At 43.5% G+C, this 26,019-nt stretch overlaps 1 protein-coding gene and 1 pseudogene across 2 annotated transcripts in view; both read right to left on the bottom strand.

Annotated features, from left to right (window-relative positions):
- The window catches only part of Ank3 (ankyrin 3), a 624,211-nt gene that overhangs the window by 548,776 nt on the left and 49,416 nt on the right, over positions 1-26,019 (bottom strand). The gene's annotated exons all lie outside the window — the stretch shown is intronic.
- Positions 8,121-8,388, bottom strand: LOC147998598 (Nuclear RNase P; annotated as a pseudogene).

Consider the following 26,019-nt stretch of genomic DNA (forward strand, 5'->3'; position numbering starts at 1 on the left):
AGGACACAGTCTCGGCCATTATAATTCAAGAAGTCATTAATCTTCCTGCAGAGAGAACATAATACAGGTGTTTACCTGATTATAGGAATTCAGTGTTTTGAAATCCATTTAAATTCTCGAAAGAGCGTGCCCAAGCACCGAGTAGCCAACCTCTATTCTAAGGCCTCTCTACACTTGTGCCGTGGAGGCCTCTTAGGTCTTTCCGCAGACTGTAGTACTAAATCTGCACATACTGTGAAAGTATTCATTCTTGGCTGATCGTGATCTGTGCTGGGGTGTGAGGGATAACAAAACACCATCCTTATGGCATAGGCCCCTACAACAGGCCCCAAATAACTTTAGCGTGAGGCAGATTTCAATGAGGAACACGCAGAGACACAAAAGCACACACACAGGAACCTATTAATTTGTGTTAAGCAAATGTACCTCCCTAAATGAACAACACATGACAATGCTCCAACATGTGCGCTTTGCATGGGGGGGGGCAGGGCGTAATTGCAGTTAAAGGGCCAGGCTAAAGGTCCTGAGGCCGGTGACTTGAGGCACTTTAATGTTGAACTTGTTTATGACATTATTTTGTTTCAAAACCCAGTGACCAAATCCGTGACACAGAGCAACTTAAGGAAAGGCTTATTATAACTGAGATCGACAGAGTATGGTCCCTTGTGGTACAGAGTGGCCACAGGCAAATGAAGCTGCTTACTCATTTCTGAGTCTGAAAGAGAGGACAGAACAGAAAACAAAACCTCAAGGAGCCCTGCACCCCCACAAAATCCACTCCTTCACCCAGGACAATTCCACCACCTCCCAAAACATTGCCACCAGCTGGGGACCAACTGTTCAAACACATAAGCCTATGGGGGAGATTTTACCCCAGCCATTAACAAGAAGTTTGTTACATCCTAACAGATGCCCACGGTGCAGGGAAACAAGTTCAAATGTATCGATTTCTCTGGTTAATTTCTCTATTTAGAAAGTTTGTGTTCATCTTAGATAATGATCAGGAGTAAGAACTACCTAAAGTCCACCGTGACCCAAAGGGCTTTGTTTCTTTGATTATAGATTGTCATAATGAGTTTATTTATCAAGGCACCTAATTTATATGCAGGGAGATGCTCAGGGAGATATTCTCAATAAGGCTTCTGATTGTATGTCCTGTGTTCATGCCCCTCCCGCCACGTTCTGTCTCCTTTTTTTTTTTTTACAGTTTGTTCTTACTCTTGTGTTATTTATATGTGACATTATAATGGAAGGTAACACACAAAAACATGCATGAACACACACAATCACACATACTAAAAGCAGACAGGAGCCAGACGGAGCAGCCCACACCCATCACGCCAGCACTCCGGGGATAAAGTCCAGAGGACCAGGAATTCAAGGTCATCCTCAGTGACGTGACAAGTTCAAAGCCACGATCCACATGAGAGCCTGCTCGAAAAAAAACTAAATGAAATAAAATAATAAAAACTGAAGAATCAGGGACTGGAGAGATTGCTCAGAGATTAAGAGGACTGGCTACTCTTCAAGAGGACTCGAGTTCAATTCCCAGGACCTACATTGTGGCTCGCAACAGTCTGTAACTCTAGTTACATCTAGTTCCCTCACACAGACATACATACGGCCAAAACACCACTGCACATAAAAAAAACAAAACAAAACTAACTAACTAACAAAAGCCAGAATTAGGTAATTCTGAAGATTAGCTAATATAATACCTAGAGCGTGTGTGCACAACCCCTCTTTCTCTTCCTCCTCTTCTTTCCTTTCTTTGGCTCTTTGGATAGAGGCTAAAACCCAGAACTAGACACCGACTAGGTCAGTGAAGAGCTTTCTGACCAAGCATATGGACCTGAGCTGCATCTTCAGCTCAATAGACATATTTTTTAAAATGCTGAAAAAATAAAAATGCCTGTGAAACATCTAAATCTTATAGCAGCCCTAAACATTCAGAAACAGATTTATTCTGATTTTTAATGACGTGTGCGTTTACGTGCAGGGAGGTCAAATGACAGCTTGCATGAATCAATGTTTTCCTTCCACCATGGAAAGTTCCAGAAATTGAACTCAGGTCTTCGGGCTTGGTGGCAAGTCTTATTCAGGGTTCCAGTTGGCTGTGATGAAACCCAGGACGAAAAGCAAGTCGGGGAGAAAAGGGTTTATTTGTCTTACTCTTCTGCATCACTGTTCAAAGGAAGTCAGTGCAGGAACTCGAGCGGGACAGGATCCTGGAGGCAGGAGCTGATGCAGAGGCCATGGAGGGGTGCTGCTTACTTCCTTGCTCCTCCTGGCTTGCTCAGCCTGCTTTCTTATGGAACCCAGGAGCACCAGTCCAGGGATGGCACCACCCACAATGACAATGGGTTGGGCCCTTCCACATCAATTATTAATTAAGCAGATGCCCTACAGGCCTACCTTTATGGAAGCATTTTCTCAATTGAGGCTCCCTCCTCTCAAAGGACTGGAGCTTGTGTCAAGTTGAGTAAACTAGCAGGCATGGGCCCTTTCCCATGCAATCACTTCGTTGGCCTTCGAAATTGGATTTAAATGGAAGAAGAAAAGAGAAAGAAGGAAAGAAGGGAGGTTGTAAAGGAAACATCCTTGCCCGAATGTTTTCAAAACCATATTTGTGCTAGCATGCACTCCCATCTAATGCATTACACTATGGGGCGTAATGATAAATCCGATAACAGTGTTCAGATAGTGTGGGAATAGATGCTATTTCAAGGTTCTTCAAACAACTGCAATAGAATATGAAAAGATGCGCAATTCCCACTGGTGAAGACGTCACCATACAGCCTAGTGATTTTCTTTTCTTATATTTGCTATCAGCGGCAAAGCTCACGTCTAGTCCTAAATTACCGGAGTCTGCACAGTTTAAATTACAGCTACCTGCACGTGGCCACCCAAGGGGAGCCTGGGATTTCTATTCACAGCCAATTGGTTAAAAGCTCCAGCATTCAAGGAATAAAGGAATCTAGTGTTAATTACATTGAGCCACCATGTGGTTGCTGGGAATTGAACTCGGAACCTCTGGAAGAGCAGTCAGTGCTCTTAACTGCTGAGCCATCTCTCCAGCCCTAATTACATTGAATTTGTGATTTTTCCAAGGCATTGTACCTTGCCCCTGGGAGACATGAGCTGCCCTGACAGAATCCACAGGATAATGAGATGAGGCTCCAGACAAGCCAAACCCTTTTCACTATAGCCACATAGAGGGACAGCAGAATCATGGTCATGGGTGGGGGAAACTTCAAAACCCTACGAAAGGCCCTGTGCAATGGCTCAGTCAACTGCTCGAGGGTGTGAGCCTGAGCCTGAGCCAGATCCTCAGCACACAGCCTAGAAAGCCAGCTGTGGGTGCGTGTCTGTAATCCCAGGGCTGAAAACAGAGGCAGGAGGACCCCTAGGGCTCAATGCAAAGCCAGTCTAGCTGACTGGTAACCTTCAAGTGCTGTGAAGGACTCTGGCTCAGAACACAAGGTAGAGAATAAGAAAGGCAACCCACATCAACTTCTGGGCTCCACAAACACACACACACACACACACACACACACACACACACACAATCACACACATATGTACACACACATTCACACACATGTGCACTCTCATGTGCATATGTATGTACATGTATCTACACACACTGTACACACACACATGCATGTGTACAGACAGACACCTACAAACACACATAACTACAGACAGAAACATACATACACCCACCCACTCATACCTATAGACACAGACATGCATATACCTACACACACACACACAGACATACATACACCTACACACACACCTACAGACACAGACATACATATAACTACACCTATGGACATACAGACACACCTATACCTACACACACACACAGCTATAGACACACACACACACACCTATAGACACAAACTTACATACAACTACACCTACAGACATACAGACACATACACACACTTCTACAAAGGACAGGTATGTAAAGAACAGAGGCCTTGCATGAGCCATATTTGAGGAAAGACGACTCGCTATTAGAGAGAAATGTTTGGAAGCAGAGGTACTGAGAAAACAGGGAAAGAGTCATCCTATAGCATCAGACCATGACAGGCAAGAACCAAAAGAGCTTGATCCTTACTCAATCTTGGACCTGCAGAGGTATCCAACATGTCACTCGGCATGCCACACATATGACCACTGAAGGACATGACAGACAAATTACATGTGAAATCATAGCTCCTACACACAAGCCATTGTCTATTTAACCGTTCTATTAAACATTGACTATATCAAGGCCATATATCAGGTAATTAGGGTCAAGAATCATCAAAGTACATCCCGTTTGATCTCATTACTTTTTGTGATTCATAAAATTCATCTGTAGTCCAATGCCAGAAACTGCCCACTAGAACTGATGGAAAGATTAAGCCAATATTGGGGAGGCTCAGGAGTAAAGGGAACTCTGGGATACAGGGCAAAAGACCAGTATGTTAATCAATGTCTTGTGTGTAACTTTAAATCTGACCAAAAGAATATTAAATGGGTTCATTGCTTTGGGCATCAATTATCTGACAACTTTGAGATGATCAGTCTTCACTTTGGACAAGAATTTGCCCTGTAACTAGTCATACTCACTGGATGCCTCTGACCTGGAACTCTGTTTCTTTCCTCTCTAATGAAAGTGGTACATTCTGTGTATCAGACTAGTTCCAAAGAGTGCACTGCAATCCTTAGAACCCCATGGAACACAGTAACTGTTACTACTGTATATGGGGGCAGAGTAACTGTTACTACTGTACATGGGGCAGAGTAACTGTTACTACTGTACATGGACAGAGTAACTGTTACTTCTGTACCTGGGGCAGAGTAACTGTTGCTACTGTACATGGGCAGAGTAACTGTTACTACTGTACCTGGGGCAGAGTAACTGTTACTACTGTACATGGGGGCAGAGTAACTGTTACTACTGTGCATGGGGGCAGAGTAACTGTTACTACTGTGCATGGGGGCAGAGTAACTGTTACTACTGTACATGGACAGAGTAACTGTTACTACTGTACATGGGGACAGAGTAACTGTTGCTACTATACATGGGCAGAGTAACTGTTACTACTGTACAAGGGGCAGAGTAATTGTTACTACTGTACATGGGGGCAGAGTAACTTACTACTGCACATGGGGCAGAGTAACTGTTACTACTGTACATGGGGACAGAGTAACTGTTGCTACTATACATGGGCAGAGTAACTGTTACTACTGTACAAGGGGCAGAGTAATTGTTACTACTTGTACATGGGCAGAGTAACTGTTACTACTGTACATGGGGGCAGAGTAACTTACTACTGCACATGGGGCAGAGTAACTGTTACTACTGCACATGGGGCAGAGTAACTGTTACTACTGTACATGGACAGAGTAACTGTTACTTCTGTACCTGGGGCAGAGTAACTGTTGCTACTGTACATGGGGCAGAGTAACTGTTGCTACTGTACATGGGCAGAGTAACTGTTACTACTGTACCTGGGGCAGAGTAACTGTTACTACTGTACATGGGGGCAGAGTAACTGTTACTACTGTACATTGACAGAGTAGCTGTTACTACTGTACATGGGGGCAGAGTAACTGTTACTATTGTACAATAAGGAAATGGAGACCCTGAGAGATTAGCTAAGTTTTACAAGGCAGTGCAGCCAATATGAACTCACACCTGCTTGACCTCACGCTGAAACACTACCTCATCCTTGGCTCAAAGACAATAGACCCTTGGGGGCACTAAATGCCCAAGAGTTTGATGCTAAATCCAATAATCTATCATAGCTTGATACTGTCAACTATCTTGCTAATTTTTTATGCATGAAACCAGAGGGACCATATGTCAATACCATGGAAAGTTGAACATTATTTAAGAAACCCAACGTACGGCAATTAAGGTTAATTTACTGTTGATTTTACTTGATTCTCCACCTTGCAAAGGCCAACTGACTTGATACCATAGCACTGAGGATTAAAAAGTCAGCTTGATTATTTTTTTATTTTCTTTTATGTGTGTAGGTGTTCGCATGCATGAATAACTGTGCACCATATCTATACAGTGCCCAAAGAAACCAGAAGAAGCTACCAGATCCCCTGGAACTATTACAGATAGTTGTGAGGTACCATGTGGGCTCTGGGAACCTGTCCTGGGCCTTCCTGGAAAACAGCCAGAGCTCTTAACCACTGAGCCACCTCTCCATTTACCAGAAATCAGCTTTTAAAACACTCCTGTTGTTCTAAACACTCTGCTTCCCGTGCAAGCCACATTTGCTGATGTACTATTGGCTTTTACATTTTTCTCTCAGGTCCCTCGGGGTTATCCAAGAGCAATGCAGCTGCTCCCCAGTCTCTGAAGTACCCAGCCGTGACCCCATGAGTCTGTACTCAGTGCTGCTCTGCTGCCAAAGGGAACCTTTTTTTTTTAATGTGGCCCAGGAGAAAACACAAAACATCCAAGTAAAATAGCTTTAGAGTCCTGGCCTCTTTACATAGCCTAGAAAGAGAAAAGGCCGTCTCCAAGTCAGCTTGCCTCACAACTTCAGAGGAAGGAGGGCTCAGTGTTAGGAGCAAAAAATTTAACATATCACAGAACCTGACACAGAAGCCTTAAAACGTGCACACATCTTCCTTCAAAATCTTCCCTCTCAGGAGATCTGATGCCATGAATTGTGAAAACAATGCTCTCTTTACTAACTCCTGAGGTAAACAATGGGTGTCACTTTGCTATTGTTACAAATAAGGATGGTTGTTAGTAGACAGCTGGCTAACCTGCCCGACCCGTCTAACAGGGCAAGAATCCAAAATGAACCCAACAGCATTTAATGCATCAGAAACGTTTTCAATAGCAGGTTAGGATTTCTCGTCAACCTCAGGGCTTGCTCTCTTCGTAAAAATAGCTCCCTTGCTTTCTTTTCCCCCTCCTTTTGAAAATCTACATTGAACAATGAGTCACCTGGTGACTTCCCTTCCCTTCTTTATTTCTGAGTTCTACTTCAAAGACAAAAACAGCCGTCTTCCTTCTCTTTGTCTCCTCCCTTGTACCTGAGCTCTGTCTTTCAAGGTCATGAAGGAGAAGGTTGAAACAAAAAGAAAAGAAGTCCCTTGTCTCACATAGAGCTGTTTATATGCATGTGAAGCAATTATGGCAATTAAAGATTTGAGTATCTCTAGAGATCCAGTTCAATGGCTGCTAAAACATGGCTGTTAAGAGAATGTCCTTCTGGTGCTGCTTAATTTATTTGAATAAAGGGTAGTGAGCGTCGTATTTTAAATATCTGATGGCAGTAATTGGGCTGGTGTTTGTTTTAATTTTCGTTATTGGGTGCCTGAATAAATACCATTTGCGCACTCTGTCACCTCCAGCTAGCCAAGATGCTGCAAGATACATAATGGTGGATTGTTGTCATGGCAACTGCTCTACAACCACACGATCTCTATGGCAACCCAAGCTCCCTGGAATACAAATGAAACTCCATAGCAACAGAGAGTCAAAGAGGTGATATCTGGAGACCGAGAAGCTCATGTAATATTTATTACCAATATTATAGATACCTTTATATGTTTGACAAATAAAATTTGTATTCAGAAGCAGATTGGCTAGAAAACACTTGGGATATATTAGAGATATTTTCCCAATTTTTAAAAAGAAACCACTACAGTCGTTAAATTATCTATGATACACTAATAAATATAAAATATGCGATTCAAGTCTTTAAAACAATTTATGTGAAAATCGACATATACTTCCCTAGCTCCCAGTCAGTGAATTATGTACCAAAAATATATGAACCCTGGACACAGAAAGATAAATCACTCGTGTTTACATCTCTTTAACATGGCTATTCATCTGATTTTGATTTCATTTATTGTTCCTCTAGTTCCTATTCTCTTCGATGGTACAACAATGTAGCCCAGAAAAAAAAAAAAAGCCCAGGTCTACTTTGCAGAACCGATATATTTCAGGAGAAAAAGGCCTCCGTGGTTCCTTGCATGACACCCACTTGACTATGAATCTGCACAAGGTATTTCATCTGAGTGTCAGTTTCTTAATCTGTCAAAGGACGTGACACCCGCCTCCTCCTGGTTTCCAGCGTGCTACAAGAAGTACTGTATAACCCAGGAGCACGCTGGGAAGAAATGAAACACGCTGTCATAGCTGAAGCTATGAAGCTATGAAGCTCCTCTTCAGGTTTACATTTTTTTCTCTTTTTTTGCCCACGCGTGGAGCCCTGCTCTCTGGGAACTCACCTCCCCTCTCGGGGAGAGCCCGGTTAGGGCCTCGGGAGGCCCCAGTCTCAGACCTTCTCAGAGGCCGATGGAGTGACGAGCACTCAGCGCGTGGCCCCGCCCCAAGTTTACATTTTTTAAACGCTGCAGTGACTTGTGAAGTCCATGCACACAGCAAACTGTTAACTGCACAGCTGTGCACCGAGCACAAAACCTGCTGCCAGTTGTTGGTGCGCTAATAAGGTGGCTAGGATCGGCGAGAAGGTCCCTGCGTTTGTAGCACTGTTATTCCGCCCGTCTCTCGCATCCATACAGCGTTTATGTCTGGAAGGAAGCACTAGACGACGACATCAGGACACAAAGGGGGCTCAGAACCACAGGGGACGATGCACCTTGTGATACTATGAACACAGACTTGTGGGGCTAGCCCAGGCCGGGTGGGTGAGTGGGCAGGTCAGAACTCCAAAAGAAATGAAGGGATGGGGTATGATGTATGACAGGGGGCATTTAGAATAAGACAAAGCCACAAAGGGAAGAGATGGGTGACCAGGAGAAGGGGTGGTTGTCATAAGACCCTGAAGTAGGAAATAGTTCGGTGTGTCTTCGTAGATAAAAGCCTGCCTAGAGATCAGAGGGACCGGGTGCAGAAGTCAAAGTAAGATGAGGTCATCCAGATGAGAGACAGCCGTCCTGCTGTGAGAGACTTGTAGAAGAGGGGGGATAGGGTTGAGATAGCCAGAGGGGTCAAGAACACCACAAAAAGACCTACAGAGTCAACTAACCTGGGCACATGGAGGCTCACAGAGACCGAACCACCAACAAAGAGCATGCAGGGGATGGACCCAGGTTCCCTACATATATGTAGCAGATGTGCAGCTTGGTCTTCGTGTGGGTCTCCTAACAATTGGGGCGGGCGCTGTGTCTGACTCTGTTGCCTGCCCTAGCTGTACTGACTGGTTGGTCTCAGTGGGAGAGGATGCACTTCGTCCTGCTAGAACTGAGCATCCCAGGAAGCTTGGTACCCAAGGAGGGCTTCCCGAATTTCTTGATGAGAAGGAAAAAGGGTATTGGGGGAAGGGATCTGTGAGGGCGGGACTGGGAGGAGATGGGGGAGGGGTGATGTGACAGATTTTGGCAGCAGAGAAAACAGGTTTGCTGGGGTGTGTAGGCAGAGAAGGCAGGGAGGAGAAAGCAGTTATCTCTTAAGTTTTTGACACAATGAGAGCTCATACTGTCATCTGCTACTATGAGGGACAGGAATGGTGGTGATGAGGTTTTTGGGGTAGCAGGAGGCAATCAGGGATGCGGGAGAGCAAAGCACCAACACAAGAGCAAAGACATAGAACTTAAGCAAAGCATGAGTGTTTGGATCATTGATAAGAGCCACGTGTCCCACCCTAATAGAGTCTGCACTGAGTTCCTGACGCACACAGCAGTGCACAGCGCCAAGCCACTCAACGTTCCAGCATGGGTGGGGGAGGGGCTTCCAAGACAACACTCTTAGCTGAGGCTCTACCAAAGGTCAATGGCTCCTGACGGAGGGAGGGTGGCCTTTCTTTGGGGAATGTAGTCTCTAGTAGGCCGCCACATCCCAGTGGATGGCCCCACACCCATTCACACATGGATTCCAGTGGGGGGAGGGTGTATTAATAACAATAACAATTTTCAAAAGGGCATCAAGTCAGGAGGGAACTGAGATGACCGGACCTGGGTTGGGGGAGTTCGAGGAAGGTACTTGGGCTGGGTAAGATCAAAATACTTCTGATTAATGTGTGTGTGTGTGTGTGTGTGTGTGTGTGTGTGTGTGTGTGTGACATTCAAGAAATTTTTAAAAGTGCACTTTTATCAAAAAGATCGTCAAGAATCCAAATTATCTCACAAGCCCAATTTTTACACCAGAGCAGAAAATTAACTAATAACAAATTCAGTGGAACGGACCTTAAGCGTTTGCGAGGCAGAGGCAGGCGGATCTCTGTGACTGTGACTAGCCTATTCTATGCTGTGAGTTCTGGGCCACACTGCACTGCAAATCGAGACCCTGTCTCAAAAATAAGTCTGGTTGCTGAATATCAGAAACATCTGACTCTGAAGCGCTCAGCCACACAGACGCCCCAGCCTTAGGCACACCCCACCCTTCCAGTCATGGATCCTACTGTGTACCTGCAATCCTCATCATTGACAAGTGGTCCCCTTAACATTCTGCTCATCTGTCTGAAGGAGATGGCCTCTCTGAGCTCTTCCACAGACCGTGCAGCTCCTGACTTGATTGCAATGTGAGTAAAGTCAATGGGCTGGCAGCCACGGCACAAGTCATACAGTTCGATCAAAAAAAAAATGAATATGGCAAACGAGCCCATGAGGAATTAGTAGAACTGGGCAGAAGAGCCTGGAAGCACGCCTTATAAGGACTGGTCACAGTGATTCGTATCCTCTCAGTTCACAAGTGACGTCAGACCAATAGTTGCAAGTCATTCCCAGAACACCTCACATGTGCCCTCTACACCAGCTGTCTCCAAACAGCAAGCAGGCATCTGCCAAGCGCACAAGCACAGCACGTTACTCAGAGCCCAGAATGTTCTTAGTCATTAGAGAAATTAATAGGTTTTAAACTCAACGTATCGCACTGAAAATCTTGTAAAGTATCATATTAATAATGTTTTTAACAAAAATATAGTACAGAGCCTTGGATGCCTTTTTCTCTCGTCTCCCATCTTAGGGCTACTCAACACCATGGAATGACGGCAGTAGGAACTAGAGAGGCCTGGGAGAGCCAGGGGCAGCATTTGAAGGATGCCTCTGACAGTCACTTAAGCACTTTAACGGAATGCATAATGAAATATCTCGAGTTTAAATATCTGCTCTGCGTAAGAGATAGATGCTATGCTAAATAACCTAATATTCTCCGCTGAAACCTTGAGATGATGAACCACGGGAAAAAGAGACTTAGTTAAACAACTAACGGCGCTTATTAAAGATTTTACAGAGCTGGAGAATGGGGTTGTTACCTCAAATAGCAGAACACGGCTTTTAATAATTAATGGACGTTTGGAGATGAAGGGGTAAACACAGTCACACTGCCCTTACCTATACGTGACATCACCAGGAAACTGCCATTACGCACAACTCTTACACACTATTTAAAATTGTTATACAAGGATCAGAGATGCAGCTCAGATGGGAAAATGGCTTGGCCACATAAGCCGGATATCCTGAATTTGTCCCCCCAGAGCCCATGTTAGAACGTAGGATGTAGCAGTGCAAGTCTTAGCATCCTACAGTGAGATGGGAGGCAAAGACAGCAGAGTCCCCCAGAAGCTCATGGGTCAGCTGACCGGAAGTTCACAGCGCAGCATCGAACACAATAAGAGAGGCCTTGCCTCGGTACAGAGATGCACTGCCTGCTGCTGGGAAGACAAGAGAGGGTCAACCCTACGGAATGCATAATGTACACAAGACCTCAACTTAGCGTCTTAACAAAGTCAACTAAACAGGGCTGTCATAATCTTTTACTACTGACCGTGAGCTCTCAGATGAAATGAAGCCCATGAGAGAGGAAAGAATTTGGAAACGTTTGTAAAGAATCATAAAAACAGGGCCAGGGGAAGAGATCAATTATGATGGAGAAGGATTCCTCCTCCCCACAGCACCTAGGAGACAGGATGTACACAAGGTTCTTCACTGTCGGCTTCCAAACCCAGCCTTCTCATTCCAAACACCCTTGTTAGCACCAGCTGGCCCACTCATACGTGAGCCAGTATGTACCTTTGTAACATAAAAGTGTGACATAAAAGTGCTTATGGCGGGGGTTGGGGATTTAGCTCAGTGGTAGAGCACTTGCCTAGCAAGCTCAAGGGCCTGGGTTCGGTCCTCAGCTCCAAAAAAAAAAAAAAAAAAAAAGTGCTTATGGCGCATATGTAAGTAAAAAGCTGAGTGAACAAACAAAAGGGTAAGGTTCTAATAACGGCAATCCATTGGCCAAAGATATCACATTAAATGTGCAAATTTAGTTATGAGCTAATAAGTGAGATTATGTAAAATGTAATACATACAATATACAATCTGGATAGTTATAATATACTAACATTTATTTTATTTATTTCTAAGATGTTAATATGATACATTGATGATTATAATAAATGATACGTTATATATTATATAAGAAATGAGATTCATAAAATCTAAAAAACAGTTTATTCCAAAAGAAAGACAGAAAATAAATACTCAACAATGTGTGAGGTGGCCAGGTATGGGTGCGCATGCTTATACTGTTATCATTTGGGAGGCAGAGGCAGGAAGATCAGGAGTTCAAGGTCATCTGTGGCTACAAAGGACCCTGTCTGAGCAACAAAGGGACTGTGCAGTCCTGACTCAGCTACCTCAGGCAGGGAGCTCTCGGCCAGGTCGAACGTGGTTACATTCTCTCTCTAACCTTATCATAAACCAAATCTCGAAATGCTCAGTGAAAGGGGACCACTGTGGGCTTCTCCTAAGATAGGGTTCATCGCCTCCTTCTCAAGACTACTCAGCTTCCCAAAGGTGTCACCTCTGGGAATGGGGTTCTATCTCTCGGCCACTCCCCTATGAGACATTAGGAGGAAAAGCTGTTCTGATTTCTGTCTGGCAATGGACCTCACAGAGAGAATGCTGTCAGCAGTTGCTCACCCAAGAATACAACAAATAGCGCTCTCTTCAAGGTATACCGGGGGAAGTTGGCATGATGTGCCCATGAAGGACTACACGGGAACTAAACTCTCCCTACTTAATAATTTTACATCACCAGGCATGGTGGCCCGCACCTTTTATCCCAGCACTCAGGAGGCAGAAGCAGGTGGATCTTTGTTAAGTTTGAGGCTAGCCTGGTCTACAAAGCAAGCCCAGGACAGCCAGGGCTACACAGAGAAACTTTAACTTACAAAAAAAAATCAAACAAACAAAATCACAACAATGATAATAACAACCTCACTTCAACATATATACTGGAAGGACATAAAGCAGAGATTCATGTCAAGAATTTTTAAAGTCTTTGAAATAATGGAAAACTGAAAATAAGTATAAAATTTGTCTTTTTTCTTAGAATTTATTTATTTCATGTATGTGAATGTTTTGTCTGTATGAACATCTACACACCAGAAGAAGGCACTGAATCCCATAGGACCATAGTTATAGACAGTTGTGAGCTGCCATGGGGGTGCTGGGAATTGAACTTGGGACCTCTGGAAGAGCAGCCGGGGCTATTACCCACTGAGCCACCTCTCCATCCCGGGTACCAAATTGTTAAAATGAGAAAGAGTTAAAGGAATTTGGTCCCTTCTTGGCATGGAGAGTAATAACCTGTTAGATCTGATAACACAAGGGAATAACAAGGGTGTAATTCTCAGTGAAACATACATGTTTGATAAAATGGAGTCAATGAGGCAGAGTCCTCAGATCTCACGCATTTGGCTTAATTTCCGGACGTTAGCATGGGACAAATGTATAACCATCTAGCATGGGATGTAAGCACACACCTCCTCCCACAAGCTCCTGTGGTATCTGATGTACTAATACAAGATGGACTTTGTGCCAGATGTTTTTGGCTGGGGTCATACAGCTGTAACCCTAGCAGGAAGTGGAATCTCCGGTGTGGGGGCCAGCCTGGGCGAGGTGCAGAGAGAGGTCTACTATGATGGAGGGGGTGGGGAAAGCATGTTTAATAATAATGTAATAATGAGAGAATGCTATAGCAGCCGGAAGTTCACGAAGTTGAGGACCGTCACAAACAAATAGGAATGACCGTAGACTTTCCTTGTAAACTGAGTAACCTGGAGCGTGAGTTCTGGATTTCAACATCTGCAAATAGATCTTTGTGTTCAGCAAAAATAAAGATAAATTGCTTTAGATTATGAAACAAAAACAAAATTCAATGCCAACAGACTTCTACCGAACAATGGAAACCTGGAGGAATGGTAAAAATACATGAATGGTGAGTGTGTGGAAGATATATGGTATCGCTGGAAAACATGTGAAAAATGTCCAATATTCTGTATACATCTCACCTTGTAACATAAAGGTATGATGTATGCAGCTCATGGCACATACTTAAGTAAAAAGCTGAATCAACAAACAAAAGGATAAGATTCTAATAATGGCAATATGTTGTCTAAAGATACGGCATTAAATGTGTAGGTTTATGGTTATGAGCTAATAAATGAGATTATATAAAATATAAAAATAGTTATTCTAAAAGAAAGACATAAAATAGATTCTAAAAAAAAAAATCTGTGAGGTGGCCAGGTGTGGGTGCACATGCTTATATTGCTATCATTTGGGAGGCGGAAGTAGGAAGATCAAGATTCAAGGTCATCTGTAGATAAAAGAGACCCCTGTGTCAGGTTGGATAAAAATACAAGGCCCAGGGCTGGGGGCTAGCCCTGTGGTAGACCACATGTTTAGCATGCACAAAGCACTAGGATTGATCCTTAGCACCAAAAGAAAGCAAAAATAAATACGAACAAAACAATACAAGAACAACCAACTACAGGTGTCCGTGACAATCCACCAGAATGTAAAGGCACAGGCAGTGAGTGTAGATTGAGGGGAGGGAGGGGTAGGCAGGAATGGGAGGAGACAGGGACGGAAGCAGACAGAATATGCAGACACTGAGAGAAGGCAGGAGACAGAGGCAGCTCCCAGAAACTGTTATCCTGGGCAAAATATACATCTTCTTAAGGAGCTAGATCATCAACAGATAAAATGTAACCCACAGTATGTACTCACTCAGTAACACAGTATACAAGGACATGGCCACACAACCCCGTAGAACTCGAAAGAAGACTGTGGAGATGGCTCAGTGTGGGGTGGGGGAGCAATTTATTTGCAGTGCAAGTGTGGGGTCTTGAGTTCAAATCTCAGGGCTCACATAAAGTCAAGTGTGCTTGCATACTTTATAATCCCAAAGAGCCTACTGTGAGATGTAAGCAGAGACAGGAGGATTCCTGGGAGCTCATGGACCAGCTATCCTGGCATGCACAGCAGTGAACAATTAAGAGACCTGGTCTCAAACAAGGTATATGGTGAGGACCACAGCCAAGATTGCCCTCTGACATACACACACATGCACATGCTTTCACTTGAAACACACACACACACACATACATACATACATATATACGTACATACATAAACACATACACATATACATACCATACACATGCATACATATATACATACATCATACATATACATCTACATATATACACCATACAACACATAGTACATCATACAGACATATATATACATCATACACACACATATATACATATGTCTATATGCATGTACATACATATACATATATGTATCATACACAAGAATACATATTTCTACATACATATCTAACTACACACATACATACAGACATCATACACACACTATACATACATATCTCTATACATATACATACCATATACACATCATACACACGTACCATACATCATACAGACATATAAGACATATATATATACATACACACACCCATACCATATATACACATCATACACACATATATACATGTCTATATACATGCATATACCATATACATACATACATCATACACAGAATACATATATCTACATACATATATAAACTTTATACATACAGATAGATATCGCACACATCTATGCATATGTATCTACATATATATATACATGCTATATACATATATACATCATACACATATATTTCTACATACATATATATATATACCATACACATATATACATCATAAACTCATATATATATTTCTATAGACATATACATACTGCATATATACACACATACATAAAATCTATGTTATAAATACATACACACACATACGTACACATACATGCACACAAACATGTACACAATGCACACACATGCATGAACACACATGCACACATGCATAGATGTACACATGCATAAACACACATACAAGCACACACATGCATGAGTATACGCATGTACACATACATGCATGCATGCACACACATACATGCACACACAGGCACACACATACATGTACACACAGGCACACACACACACGATGACCCTTTTCGCTCAGTCACTTCCTCTCATAGATTAGCTAAAGGAAGAGACCTCAGTGTGTCTCGAAGACAATCTAACGGCAAGCCATGTGGCAGGGTGGGGTTCCATACCTATTATTCAGACAGATCGCTTTTCAGTCAGTGAGAAAAGTTATCCATGGATGTTGATTTAGAAAAATGCACTTTCAGAGAGGCCTGGCCTAGACAGTTTTAGCTTGAAAAGTGGTTGGCCATTGCTGGTCTCCCGGCGTGCTCAAATTTAGACACAGAACTCAAGCATATTTTAGGAGTAATTGCCGTCTGCGGGATTGATTAGGGCTGCCATTTTAATTACTGGGAAAATGGTAAGTTTTTTTTTTAAAAAAAGAAAGAAAGAAAGAAAGAAAGAAAGAAAGAAAGGAAAATACAAGTGTCTTAATGCCTTTCACTGAATTTGAGAATACTTATAGAAACATGGGTTAGGGTGTATGCGTATATCTCATATAACCAAATGACATGATACACAAGAACTCGTCTCTATTAGTCACTTTTTTTTTTTTTTTTTTTTTTTTTGGAGCTGAGGACTGAACCCAGGGCCTTGCGCTTGCTAGGCAAACTCTCTACCACTGAGCTAAGTCCCCAACCCCATCTATTAGTCACTTTTATTGTTGCTGTAACAAAATACCTTACCAAAAAAAACAAAAGAAGGAAGAATTTGTTCTGAGTCACCAACAGAGGGCTCCAGGGTTGGCAGAAGGCAGGAGGAGCAGCTGAACGCATTGGATCTGAAGTCCGGAAGCAGAGAGAGCATCACTTTCATTGTTGCTGTAACAAAATACCTTACAAAAGCAACTTTAAAAAGGGAACGATTTGTTCCGAGTCACCGACGGAGGGCTCCAGTCCTTCCCTGTGGGGAAGGCATGAGAAGCAGCTTAACACACTGGATCTGGTCAGGAAGCAGAGAGAGCACCAACGGTGCTCAGTGGGACTAAGTCTAGGATGCCAGCCTGTGGGGCTGCCCACATTAAAGATGGCTCTTTCTTCCTCGGTTACACATCCTTATAAATATACCCAGTGGTCTATTTCCATGATGATTCTAAATCCAGTCAAGCCGACAGTGATCATGTCCCACCGCATTATCTGACTGGTATCCACAGTACTATCCAAAACAAAGCAATATTTAAAATTTGTACCCATTCTATTAAAAAAGATCTTAAAAAGGTTAAGCTATTACTTATAATACAGTTGGTGTTCTAAAAATATTCGCTTGCACGTGATTAATTTCAAACATATCTCTCAGAACAGTATTTTTCACCATTATTTACATTTAAAAAAATGAATTCCCAGTGACGTGCTAAGGTTCAGAACAAAGAGAACCTTATTGCCTTTGGCATGCCTGAGACACTTGTTTCCCACAATTCTCAGGGAGTGGATGCCAGCCCCGGCCATCCCACCCGACTGTTGCTGGGAACCAGAAGACAACAGAGAGGCAGCTAGTCGGTCTGCACTGTGTGGCATATCACGCTGCAGAAAACGGCAACGCGCAAAGCTGCATTCAGAGCTGAGGAAAAAGTTGTGCTGGAATAGACGTGAACTGCGGCAAGGATCTGTCACAGAAGGAAGACCCTAGGTCACCTGCGAGGACAGGGGAACGTCAGGCAGAGAGGAGAGCGTGTCCCTTGGTCTACAGGCTAGTTGACAAAAGCCTGTGTAGCAATGTGGAGGAAAAGCCTCCTGAGGCTGGCGACCACAAGGTGCGAGGAATGCCCAAACTAGGGACAGATCACACGGGACAGTGTTGAAGATCTGGGACTTACCGAGCCATGAAAATCCCTGAGCGTATCCTGAGCAGAGAACCGAGTTTGCTTTCATAAAGCTTTTTCTGGGAGTAAAGTACGGAGTGCTCCGGTCTGGGGCCTATGTCATTTGCCACAATGAACCCCCCCTCCCCCGTCACACCCCTCCGCCATGCATACTCCAAGATGGAGAGAGCCAAAGAGTCAGTTTCTAGATTGAAAGAAAACTGTCCGAGCTCATCCCGTTCCAAGGGACCTGAACGTTTAGGGGGCTGGTTCTTCTGGAAAAGGGAGGGAACGCGGGTCAGCATACATTACCACAGCCAAGAGTACCACACAGGAAGCTGCAAAGAGCTCTGAGGAGGAGCCCAGGAAGTGTCCTCCAGACATCACTATAGACCTTACCTGTGCAGAGTGCTCAGAGCGAAGCCAACAGGCAGTACCAACAGGCAGGGCGTGCAGAAGAGACCTGGTTTGGTGTGGGTTTTTTTTTTTTGGCGGGGGGTGGGAGGGCTGTGCTTTCATGGAAACTTGTTTAGTTTGTTTTATTATTTGAAATAGAATCTGGATTCCAGCTAGGTAGCCAAGAAGTGCCTTGACCCTCTCATCCTCCTGCCTCTACTGCCCAAGTGCTGGGATTGTGAACAATCACACACAAGTGTGTATGTGCTGGGAATGGAATCCAGGGATTCTTGCATGCAGGGCTAGCACACTACAACTCGGGCCACGTCCTAGCCCTGGAACGTCAGACTTTGTAACATCATATTATACTATGTAGCTGGCTGAAACGGTAGTGGGGGTTAGGGAGGGCGTGTACACATATGCATGTGTGTATAACCATACACCACACAGACTTTTCATGGCTATACTTTGAGCAGAAGGAATGATCACAGTAAAACACTTGGGTGTTTGTAAACTGAAACACTCGTGGGCAAGTAATTGGGTTCATACACGGAACAGGGTGAAAACGACATTCTTAACCACAGGTTAAGATGAGATGGGGTGGGGTTGGGGATTTAGCTCAGTGGTAGAGCGCTTGCCTAGGAAGCGCAAGGCCCTGGGTTCGGTCCCCAGCTCCGGGGGGGAAAAAAAAAAGATGGGATGGGATGGGATGCAGATTATAAGCAAGGGAGAAAGGCCTGCTCAGAACTCAGTTAAAACCTACCTGCTCGTCTATTAAATTGCATTTTTTCTAAATGAAATATGAAGTCACTTTTGCCTTAATTGTGCCAGATTGCAGTGGAGACAAATGATCACCCTGCAGCTTCACTTCAAACACGACACCACAGTGCCATCTACTGGTTGATGTGGTATTTTCTTTTTCCCTCTCTTGCTTACTTTCTCTGTCTCTGTGTCTCTGTATCTCTGTCTCTGTCTCTGTCGCTCTCTGTCTCTGTCTCTCTTTGTTTCTCCCTCTCTCTCTCCCCATCCTCCTCCCCCTCCCTCTCTCTCCCCCATAGCCCAAGCTGGCCCCAGACTCACTACATAGCTGAAGAAACCTTGAACCTCTGATCTGGTCCCCCTCCTCCACATCCACAGAACTGGGATTACAGACATTTATCATCACTTTTGGCTCGTGTGGTCCTGGGGAGAGAAGTCACAATTTTTTTTCTTCTTTTTTCTTTTTTTCGGAGCTGGGGACCGAACCCAGGGCCTTGCACTTGCTAGGCAAGCGCTCTACCACTGAGCTAAATCCCCAACCCCCACAATTTTTTGTGCATGTGAGGCAAGCCCTCAGAGCTACATTCTCAGCCCCTATATAGCCCTGTAAATTGATTTCATAGCTTTTTACACAAACCACTGTTTAGAACGGTGATGGTTACTTTAATGCGGTTGTCACTTAATATGTTAATAATTGAAAATATGTAAGTATTTTCATGAGACTAGAATTCCTGTTAAAACCCTATATAAGTATGTTAAGGAGCTAAGAGAAGGTAGACTATAAAAACTTAGAGAGAAATCCTTCAAAACTGACGATGAAACCAGGTTGTGCCAATGGGTCTCATTAAACACCATCTCTTCTTTATTGAAATTGGGGCGAATGTAGCCCAGGGTGGACCCAAATGTCCTGTTGCCAAGGGTGACCTTGAGCCTCTCACTTCTCCCTCCTGAGTGCTGGTGTCACAGACACATACTGCTCAGCTATTGGATAAACGTCTTTGAGGCCTACAGACAGTTATGTTCATCAGCTGGTCACTGTAACCCCTTGGTTCAAAACATTCCTCCTCCGCCATCTCTGGCAATACTGCCCCAGTTAATTCTACAGCCCTGACAAGGCATATGAAAGTTACACATACCACTAATGGCTACTTTGTATCAACAGTGCTACTGATTTGAGTTCGTCACGCTGTTACTATGTGTCCTTGGAATAACCATCCCTACCTGTACTTTTTTAAATATTTATTCTAATACCACATGTCCGGTTAACTCTCACAGCCTCATATTGCATGTTTACCTTGTCTCTTGATTGCATCAAGAAGCTGGGTCAAGTGACTGACCTACACAGCCCGGGTGTGTGTGAGTGCACACTCGCCTGTTTGCACAAGATGAAATCTTCCAAGGACTCACTTCTCAGAACACTCCGGGTCATTAGGCGGCACCTGCCTCTTGTCCTCTGGGCACATGAGAGGACTGAACCTCCCTGCTCCCTGTGCAACTAGGTATGGCCTCTAAAGGATGCTTTAAGGTACTCCCTCTCTTTGAGGGAGTACAACGACCTTTGCACAGGGGTCACCTAAGAGCATCAGAAATATCAGATGCTTGCATTTGCATTACGATTCATAACGGTAGCAAACTTACGGTTACAAAGTCACAACAAAAATAATCTTATGGTTGGGGAGGGGACTCCACAAAATGGGATACTGTATTAAAGTGTCACAGTATTAGGAAGGTTGAGAACCACTGCCCTAAGGAGAGGCTCAGCTCAGACCCATCGACTTCTGCTTTCTTTTCTGCAGGGAGACAGCCTGAGGCCCCAGTATCTAGAGTAAGTAGGAGTTTCTGCTCAATCCTACTGGCTAGAAAGTAGAAGCAGAAGACAGTATTCATACAAAGAGCCGCTGAGGCCCAGGACCGACTCTCTCTACCATGCAACCTGTCCTGGTAGTTAAAACTATCAAACTTGAACTATCAAACTATCACCAAACACTAACCAAATCCAGTCTCCAGTCTGCTACCTGTCTTTATGAAGCTGTTGGAACAGAACCAAGAGAACCCAGGGCGGAGGCTCATTTGCATACTGCACTTGGCCTTGAACTACAATAGAAGAGTTTATGCCAGTGGCTCAAAGTCTATGAGGTGAGACCCCTTTTGGGGGTCAAAGGACCCTTTCACAGGATTATATATCAGATATCCTACATATCAGATATTTACATTACAAACACAGAAAAATTACAGTTATAAAGTAGCAATGAGATAATTTTATGGTTGCGGTCACCACAACATGAGGTAGTATATTGAAAGTGTATTAGGAAGGCTGAGATACACTGGTCTGCCATTCTCACATGACTTACTCTCTGACCATGACAAAAACATCTGCCAATCCCCCTAAGTCCCACGCTAGCTGAGTACGTCCAAAGAAACATTGATAAGAAAGAAGCTAGTTAAGGAATAAACACCAGGAAATGTACCACCAACTTGAAATAAAAGAGACGGCCACGTGGTGCTCTCGGTGCCTATGAGTCTAAGTATTTAGAACCAATTAAGGACACTGAGAAGGATCTGGAACTCAGTTTCTTCTCTGAGAAAAGCATCAACCTACTATGTGGTCCCACTAGAGAGTTCAGCAATGTTAACTCATCGCAACTTTCTTAGTCTCTTCTGGGCTTCAGAACTCACAAAACCACTCTCACAAATTATATCACATTATATATTATAAATTATACATAATGTATGTATATATGTATATATGAATGAAATGAATGAATGAATGGTTGGGGCTGTGACTTGGTGGATGGAGCCACGCAAAACTCTGGGTTCAGTGTCCAGTGCTGCATTCTCTAGAGGTGGTGGTTTACAGCTATAATCCCAGAAGCCAGTATGTAAGAAAATTCAAGGTCATCTTCAGTTACACAGCAAGTTACAGTCATGCTGGGGAATATGAAGTCCTGTCTCAACAATATGCATCATGTATGCATATATATGTATACACAGAGAGAGGGAGAAAGAGACAAACAGAAAATATCTGTACAAAATTAGAGATCATGCTAAGCATGGGCTCTACAACTGATTTACATCTCCAAGCCCTAAATTGTGTGTGTGTGTGTGTGTGTGTGTGTGTGTGTGTGTGTGTTTTGGGGTACATGTATGTGTATATGTGCATGTGTGCTTAGAAGCCAGAGGTCAAACAAAAGATGACCTTTTCTTGTGGTTTAGGTGTGAAATGTTTCCCATAGGCTCGGGTCTCCCTCTACCCCCTCCCCCCACCCCCTATCACGGTGATGTTAGAGAGGTTGCAGAAAGTTGGGAGGCAGAACCTTGTTGGAGGAAGTAAGTCATTGGGGTGGGGTTTGAGGTTTTATAACATGATCTCACTTCCTTTTCTCCCAGTACTTCCCCTGTGAGGTGTAAAACAGTCAGCCGACTTCCTCCTCCAGGCGCCATGTTTTCCCTCTGGGTACCTGTCTTTCCCATTGTGTTGGACTCTATCCTTCTGCCACTGTGAGCAACATTAACCCTTTCCCCTAAATTGCTATTTGTTGTATATCACAGCAACAGAAAGGCAAAACAAAAAACCCAAGGCATCCTTTGTCACTCTACACCTTATTTTTCTGACAGTCCTTCAGTGAACATGCAACTCCCTGATTGACAGACCAGCTGGCCAGTAAGCTCTAGCGACCTGTCTCTGCCCGCCTCACCGCCGTTGCGGATGCCACGCCCTCTTGCTCTCTTCTTCGAGTACTAGGGATCCGAACTCGGGTCACCCTGCATGTACACACACAAAGCACTCTTTTCAGCCTCTGCCTCACTTCTTATAAATCTGACAGGTGCGGCTTGCAAGATCGCTGATCTGAAAATAATCTCATTTTGCTCTGACCTAGGCTTGTTTCGAATCACCTTATTTCGTTTCTAGATAGCCGGGGCTTTTGCCTTCCCTCACTTTAATTTAGTTTAATTCCACCGGAGTGAGAAAACTTAATCTATAAGATTTCCATTTTTTTAAACCTACTGTGACATACGGAATGCCATGGGTATGTCCCAAGTACACATTAAAATAAGAAGTGTTGTCTGCAGTCTTCTGCACAGATCAGTTAAGGTGGTTATAAGTGTTCTGAGCTTTTACATCCTGGCCATATTTTTGTTGGGAGAGCTGAAGGGTACCTTCCAATTGATAAATAAAAGACTATTTATTCCTTTAGTTTGCTGCTTGGATATTTATTTTTGCTATTTTGCTTCGTGATCTCTCAATATCTACTAAGTGCATACATTTTTATGGTAACATTTTCATTTTGCCTAAATTGTCTTTCCCGATCTTCAGTCAAATATTCTTATTTATTTGTATGCTTGGCGAGATAATATATACACCGTACTAATTTGGGATTATTTTAACCATTACTTTTCATTAAGATATGTTCTTCCTTTTGCATACATTTGATCTTATCCTGAAAACCTAGACCTGCTCATCCTTGTTGGCCCTCCTACTTTTTATTTAAAAGTCTACATCTGCTATTCCTTTGCAGTTTATGACTCTCTCTCTCTTGCCCGTCTTGTTGACAATGGAAATTTTCCTGTCATTAAAAATCCCATCTTCTGTAGAGAACACTAGTTGGTCTTAATCATTTCTTAGTCTGACACATTCTGTTTTTTAATTGAAAAGTTTAGTCAATTAATGCTCGATATAATTACCGATGGGACCATGTCCAGATCTCTTCCATGTAGCTCTGTCTTCTATGAAGTAAGTCAATTTACTACTCTTGTTTCTAGCCAGATGCTTGGTAGGAAGGGCATTTAGGGAGGGCACTGTCCAGGAAGCTTGAGGTTTCTCCTGGGTTCATGCTGAAAACCTGCATGTTCTCTGTGCTTCTGCTGCTGCCAAGATTTTCCTTTTAAACTCCGTAGTTGGGGAGAGGGCTGCAGAGATGGCTCGGTGGCTAATAGCGCTCACACTGTTACACTAGTACTCCAGGGGATCAATATTTGGTTCACAGCGCCCACACTGGAAAGATCACAACCACATGTAACTCCAGCTCCAGGGGATCTAAGGCACTGGTGCAAACACGCAGATCAGCACACATGTGCACACATGCTCTTGTGCAATAACACATACATGCACATGAGTATGTGTATACACAGACAATAAAAAATATTTTAAGGAGGGAGCCGAGAGGACATAGTAGCAGATGCTAAGATTCCTCTCTGCGCATAACACAGAGTGAGATTTACTGAGAAACGTTAGACAAGCAAGCTGCAAAGAAGATTCCAAGACCAGCACAGCTCTCTGCAAGAAGCAGAATCCAGATGAAAGGCCCAGAAGAGGTTTAGAACAACTGAATCCCTTAAAAAGGAACATCTTCAACCTATTGAAGCTGTATGCAGGGTACGTAGTGTGCTCTGGGTTCCCAATTTTGTGAGCCGCCATCCATGTTGGGGTGGGTTTGGGCGATACAGCTTTCTGGGGGCATTTCTGCCCCTGTAAGGAACCCCTCACCCACATTCCTGAAAATAACCTCAATAAAATTTATTGGTTCACCAAGATTAAAAAAAATATTTTAATAATAGATTTTTAAATTCGCAGATGGGATAAGGATACAGTTCCAAGGCAGAGCATACAAGAGGCTCCAGGTTCGATCCCTGGCACAGCAAACAAGAACACAGCCCAGCACTAAATCTACAAGTGTTCCGCTAACCCTGATCTCCAGTCCCTAGTCCCTTCAGATACAGCCCTGGTTTTCAGCCCATAAGTTTACAATAAGCAGATGCTGCCAGACCAGAATATTCACTGTCCTGACCCCCTATGTCACAGGTATGCTGTTTTAAAATAATCTGTATTTTCCATCTATCCTGTAGCTTCTAGGCATCTTTAAATAACTTCAGGGTCTTATATTGATTTTTTTAATTATTTTATTATTTTATTTTATTTTATTTTTATTTTTAGCCAGTGTTATCTGGGTAGATGCAAGAAAGTTTGAATGACCACATGATTTCTCTTGTTACGCTCAAAGTATCTGGCAGAGGTACAAGTTTGAACTCTCCAAGTACACAAGGGTCATTTGGGCGTCCCTTAAAACACTTGTTGAAGCCAAGTGGTTTCAACATCCTTTCAAGTCAAGACATAGAGGTTCAGTTCCCCGTAAGATATTTCAAACCCACGATAATTACTGAAGTAAATAAGGAAAAGGCTAGCCCTGATCTTGTGATAGAAAGAGAGGCGATGGGACGGGCTAGGGCAGAAAGTGGGAAGTTGTTTGTTGGTGAATCCTGTGAAAGGCGGAACGACATGAGTACCCACGCCACAGCTTTACCTACGCCTGCCAACAGAACCAGCAAACACACGGACACATTTCCAGAAAAGACACACCTGCTATAGCCCGAAGCGTGGAAGGGAAGGCGTCGTTTCTAGAAAGTAAAAGAACAAAACCCAGAAATCGAACGTCTATAATTCCTAAATGTTTCTTCTGCCTTCTACCAAGATAGAGATCATGACGAAGTCTTTCTAATCAATAAATGGCACCAGGCCCAGAAATACAGGATATGAAGACATCAGCATTTGCCCCTCTGGTGTTTTCCTTTCTTTATGAAAGCTTCATTTTTTTTAACCTATTTGACACCTTTTTTTATGAACGCCAACTCCATGCAGCTTCCACTCACCATCACCCTACATTCTTCCCTTCTGCCTCTTTGCCTCAGACTCTCTCTCTCTCTCTCTCTCTCTCTCTCTCTCTCTCACACACACACACACACACACACACACACACACACACACACACACACACACA

This window comes from Rattus norvegicus, chromosome 20, assembly GCF_021556685.1.
Source record: "Rattus norvegicus strain SHRSP/BbbUtx chromosome 20, alternate assembly SHRSP_T2T, whole genome shotgun sequence".
Classification (NCBI taxonomy): domain Eukaryota; kingdom Metazoa; phylum Chordata; class Mammalia; order Rodentia; family Muridae; genus Rattus; species Rattus norvegicus.